This window comes from Capsicum annuum, chromosome 1 (assembly GCF_002878395.1).
Source record: "Capsicum annuum cultivar UCD-10X-F1 chromosome 1, UCD10Xv1.1, whole genome shotgun sequence".
Taxonomy (NCBI): Eukaryota; Viridiplantae; Streptophyta; class Magnoliopsida; order Solanales; family Solanaceae; genus Capsicum; species Capsicum annuum.
In genome coordinates this window covers 10,814,413-10,820,600 of record NC_061111.1, presented here as the reverse complement: position 1 = coordinate 10,820,600, position 6,188 = coordinate 10,814,413, and the positions used below count along the sequence as shown (strand labels likewise).

The 6,188-nt window shown below is 40.4% G+C and overlaps 1 pseudogene; it reads left to right on the top strand.

Moving 5' to 3' along the window:
* LOC107863544 overlaps positions 1 to 6,188 on the top strand; it is a 54,304-nt pseudogene that overhangs the window by 1,218 nt on the left and 46,898 nt on the right.

Genomic DNA, 6,188 nt, shown 5'->3' with positions numbered 1-6,188 from the left:
GAAAGAAGACTCAAAGATATTTCTTTTCATAGGTGGAAGCTCTCCCAGTTCATTATATTAAGAGAGTTATGATTGTTCAAAGTTGACCCAAAAAAATGGCTGACCTCAGTAGTTTGTGTGCAGGAAATTTTCCTGCACATTTACTATTCCCAATATCCCGGCCACCGTTTTATAGTTTCGAACGTGCTTGATTATATCCAAAACCTATCCGTTTTTGGAAATCTTTATATCGTTGGAAAACTTATTCAATAACCTTCGTATGGAACCATCGACGGGCAAATTCCGGTATAAACAAAATAAAATAAAATTAATTCCATATAAATAAGACCAATACACGTATTTGAATACGCCAACATATGTACTTAAATATGGGGTGTTACATCCTTCCTCCCTTTAGGATATTCGTCCTCGAATATTAGCATAGTTATTCAACCGAAACAAGTTCAAGTCCATTATTAACATTCACATCATCACATAAATACTATGCATATATAAAAAAACTTACTTGTTAATGTTCTAACTCCGTTTCTTGAACTTCATCTTCATCTTCATCTTTGAACAAATGAGGGTACTTAGATTTCATTGCTTCCTCAGCTTCCCATGTAATCTCTTCCCTTTGACGATTTCTCCAACGTACTTTCATCGATGCTATCTCCTTATTTCTCATCTTCTTAACTTGGCGATCTAGAATAGCAATAGGCACTTCCTCATAGGTAAGATCTTTCGTAATTTGCACATCCTTAGTAGAAGTGATATGTGATGGATCTCCAATGCACTTTCGAAGCATTGACACATGAAATACCGGATGTACTAATGAGAGCTCTTGGGGTAGCTCTAATTCATATACAACTTGTCCAAACCTTCGAGTGATCTTATACGGGCCTATATAACATGGACTCAACTTCCCTTTCTTGCCAAATCTCATTACCCCTTTTATTGGTGATACCTTCAAAAATACCCAATCACCTATAGAAAACTCTAGCCCTCTCCTTCTACTATCCGCATATGACTTGTGTCGACTTTGGGCTATTTTCAGTCGTTGCTGAATTACTTTAACCTTCTCTATGGCTTGATAAACAAGATCCGGTCCGAACAAAAGAGTTTCACCCACTTCGAACCATCCTATTGGTGATCTGCACTTCCTTCCATATAAAGCTTCATATGGTGCCATTTTGATACTTGAATGATAGCTATTATTGTAGGCAAACTCAATAAGAGGTAAATGATCATCCCAGTTGCCCTTAAAATCTATTACACAAGCTCGTAGCATATCTTCAAGTATTTGGATGGTACGTTCTGCTTGTCCATCTGTTTGAGGGTGAAAATCTGTACTCAACTTCATTTGTGTTCCCAAACACCTCTGAAAAGACTTCCAAAAGTTTGCGGTAAATTGGGTTCCCCGATCTGATATAATAGAGATTGGCACTCCATGTAATCGGACTATCTCTTTAATGTACAGCTTCGCATACTCTTCAACTGTGTAAGTGGTCCTAACTGGTAGAAAATGTGCGGATTTGGTAAGCCTATCAACAATCACCCATATAGAATCAAACTTCCGGGATGTACGAGGTAAACCAATAACGAAATCCATGTTGATCATGTCCCACTTCCAGCTTGGAAGATCAATGCATTGCATATAACCTCTGAGTTTTTGGTGCTCAACTTTAACTCTTTGACAATTTGGACATTCAGCTACAAATTCTGCAATGCTCTTCTTCATGTCATTCCACCAATACACATCTTTCAAATCTTGATACATTTTGGTTGATCCTGGATGAATGGAATACCTTGAAAAATATGCCTCTATCATAATCTTCTTTCTTAGCCCGTCTACATCCGGCACACACAATTGGTTTTGGCACTGAAGTACTCCTTCTCACGTAAGCTCAAATGCCTTGGTCGCACCACTCTGAACGTTCTCCTTAAGCTGTAATAAAATAGGATCTGCATATTGCTTCTCTTTCACTTCAGCTACTAATGAAGATTCCGCAGCATTATGTACGATAAGCTATTTATTCGGAGTTTCAAGAAGGCGAACTCCCAAACTAGCTAACTGGTGAAGATCTTTAACCATCCCTTGCCTTTCTATAGGCGGCATCATAGCCTTACGACTTAACGCATCAGCTACCACATTTGCTTTCCCTGGATGGTACAAGATATCAACATCGTAGTCCTTTAATAGTTCAAGCCATCTCCGCTGCCTTAAATTTAGATCCTTCTGATTAAAAATATATTGCAAGCTCTTATGGTCAGTATATATATCAGCATGAACCCCATATAAGTAATGGCGCCATATCTTTAAAGCAAAAATAACTGCTGCCAGCTCAAGATCGTGTGTAGGATAATTTTTCTCATGTGGCCGCAACTGTCTAGAGACATATGCTATTACCTTACCATGCTGCATCAATACACATCCTAAACCAATTCTGGAAGCATCACAATACACTGTATACCCTTCGGTGCCTTCTGGAAGTACCAACACGGGTGTAGAAATCAACTTGTTCTTTAAATCTTGAAAACACTTCTCACAGGCATCATTCCATTGGAATTTGGATGCTTTATGGGTTAGCTTGGTTAAGGATGCTGAAATGGAAGAAAAGTCTTTAACAAACCTTCTATAATAACCGGCCAACCCGAGAAAACTACGAATCTCCGTAGGCGTTGTGGGCCTTGGCCAGTTTTTCACAGCTTTTATCTTTTGAGCATCAACCTTTATCCCTTCACTAGATACAATATGACCCAAAAATGCCACCGACTTTAACTAAAACTCACATTTAGAGAACTTTGCATAAAGCTTACAATCACGAAGAGTCTGCAATGTCTGTCGTAAGTGATTGGCATGGTCCTCTTCTGATCTAGAATAAACAAGAATATCATCTATAAAAACTATCATAAATACATCCAGGAATGGCTTAAACACCCTATTCATCAAATCCATAAAAGCTGCGGGTGCATTTGTTAGCCCAAATGACATAACTAGAAACTCATAATGACCATACCGTGTTCGGAAACCTGTCTTGGGTATATCCTTCTCTTTGACCCTCACTTGGTGGTAACCTAACCTCAAATCAATCTTAGAAAAGCACTTGGCGCCCTGTAACTGATCAAATAAATCATCAATTCTTGGGAGAGGATATTTATTCTTAATAGTCACCTTATTCAATTGTCGATAATCAATACACATCCTCAGCGAGCCATCCTTTTTACGCACAAATAACACTGGTGCTCCCCAGGGGGACATACTAGGCCTTATGAATCCCTTCTCTAGCAAATCTTTCAATTGCTCTTTCAATTCTCGTAATTCTGCTGGGGCCATTCTATACGGAGCAATGGAGATTGGTTGGGTGCCTGGTATTACATCAATACCAAACTCTACTTCTCGTTTAGGAGGCAAACCTGGAAGATCTTTAGAAAATACATTAGAAAATTCATTTACTACCGGAACAGCGTGAAGAGTTGGTGGCTCCACTTCTGTATCCCTTACTCTAACTAAATGATATATGTATCCCTTGGAAATCATTCTTCTCGCCTTAAAATAAGAAATAAATCTACCTCTTGGCGCGCCAATTTCACCTTTCCATTCAAGGACTGATTCATTTGGAAAATGGAAATATACCTTTTTCGTGCAGCAATCAATTATGGCATAACAAGACGCCAACCAGTCCATACCCATTATAACATCAAAATCTACCATTTCTAAATCCACAAGATCAGCCATCGTATCACGACCACAAACAGTTACTATGCAGTTTCGATAAACCCTTCTAGCTATAATAGATTCCCCAACCGATGTGGACACTTCAAATGGCTTAACTAACAGTTCGGGTGTTCTTTCAAACTTTCCAGCAACCAATGGAGTAACATAAGATAATGTAGAACCGGGATCAATTAAGGCATATAATTCGAATGAAAAGATAGACAACGTACCCGTAACCACATCTGGGGAAGCCTCTAAATTCTGTCGATCCGCTAGAGCATACGTACGATTTTGAGCACCGCTAGAACTCGTGGCTCTTCTATCACCTCTAACACGACCCATTGGTTGTGCACCCCTTCCTGAATAAGGCATTGATGATGATGATGCAACAAATGACCCCGTAGGTCGTACCATACCCTCTATGCCCCTTCGTGGGCATTCTCTCATCATATGCCCCGACATACCGCACCAAAAGCAAACATTGGTCCCCAGCCGACATGCGCCCAAATGATACCTTCCACATTTATTGCATGGCTCTCGAGGAGGTCTTGATTGGCTCATATTCCCTTGCCCTTGGTACCCCACTGTCCGCGAACTCTGACTCTCACTTCTGTGCCCAAATTGATTTCCTATGAACCCTTGGAACTATGGTGGGGCACTAGCTGCAGAATAAGAGGATAATGGCCTAGGTGGTCTAGCAGAAAACTGTGGTCTGAACCCTCCTTCGGATGCCATGAACTGCCCTGTAGATCTGGCCCTCTTGGAATATCCTCTTTTTGATTCCTGTGTTCTTCTCCTCTGCCTCTGATCTTCCATTTTCTGTTCAAAAGGTTGGATTCTCGCTATGTCCATATCTTTGTTCAAAGCAGCAATAGTACAATCTTTAACCAGATATGGATCTAGCCTATCCACATATTGATGAACTCTGTCATCCATAGTAGCGACAACATTAGGAGCATATCTAGATAAGGAATTAAATCAGAGACTGTACTCCCTCACGCTCATATTCCCCTGATGAAGATTTAAAAACTGATCTGCACGAGCCTAACGAATCTCGAATGGAAGATAATGATCAAGAAATGCCTCTTTGAACTCTTTCCAAGTAGTTGGGGGTGCATCAATACCCCTAGATCATTTCCAGTCCTCATACCAATATATAGCCTCCCCTTTAAATCTATACGCCGCTAACTCCACTGTCTCTCTACCCGTTACATGCATAACATCCAAGGCCCTTTGAATTTGATCGACAAAGTCCTGTGGGTCCTCGTTAAAATCTGATCCAGTAAAAGTGGGAGGATTCATCTTAAGAAAATCCTGTGTTCGAGGGCTAGCCGCCCTATCTGTACCACTAGAACCCGTAGTAGGAATGGCTTGCCCTTGAGCTTGCCCAACAATTATACGAGTCAAAAGTTGCACTGCATTTCTAAGATTTTGATCAACAACATTAATAAGTGGCTCTGCGGATATAGTTCTCCTCTTCCTTATTTCTTCCGGACTGAAGGAAGTTTCTGATGTATGCTCAGCTGGAGCCTCACTTTGATTAGCTGGTATAGTGGGTGACTTACTAGTCCCCTCTCCGGCAGCCACATCTACTTGCTTACCGGTATTCTTACTTTGGGTAACCGGCATCATTACTATAATAAGAGAAACAAACGGATTCAGTGGTCAACTATGACTTCATATACTATATAGGCTCTATCGTACGATCTAAGACATAAAGAAAAGAAACAATTTCCTAAATGTCCATAGCCTCGTGTTTATAGATGTGGTGCACAACACACCGATAAATAAGACACTATGTAGACACGACTTTATAGACTCACTAGGATGAACCTCTCTGATACCACTTTTGTCATGCCCCAAAATCCCATCGGGCCGGACTAGCACCCGAAGCCGAGAAGGCCCGGGAGAACCCGTTCAAATACCTGTACTTTCACTTACATGTCACCAAAAATTTGAACAGCACTTCGTTGCATATAGAAGGGTCTAATTACCTGTATCAGCATAACACGCACAAATATAAATATATATAATACTTGGCCGTCGGAGCCACCACATATACAAATATAACATCACTATATAAACTTTCATGAGTTTACCCTTCCTTATGTCTACAAAGATTCTAGGATATACATGACATAACTAGGGTCGGGACAAACCCCCGCCCACACATGACTCCTGTACAATAACAAAACCTAAGGGACCGACTTGGAAAGCTCCGAAGCAAACTGGAGCTCACCAACAATAGCTGTATGACCAGGCTCCTATCTATGTTGTGAATGAGCTGAAGCACCTGTGCCTGCAGCATGAAATACAGGTCCCCCGTAAGGGACGTCAGTACGAAATATGTACTGAGTATGTAAAGCTGTAAATAATCATATGTGGTATGGGGGATCAAGAAAATCAGACGCAAGTGAATAAATCATAATAGAAGTGAACCACAATTCATAAACACTTTTAGGATCATGTACATTATCTTATCATTAATCTG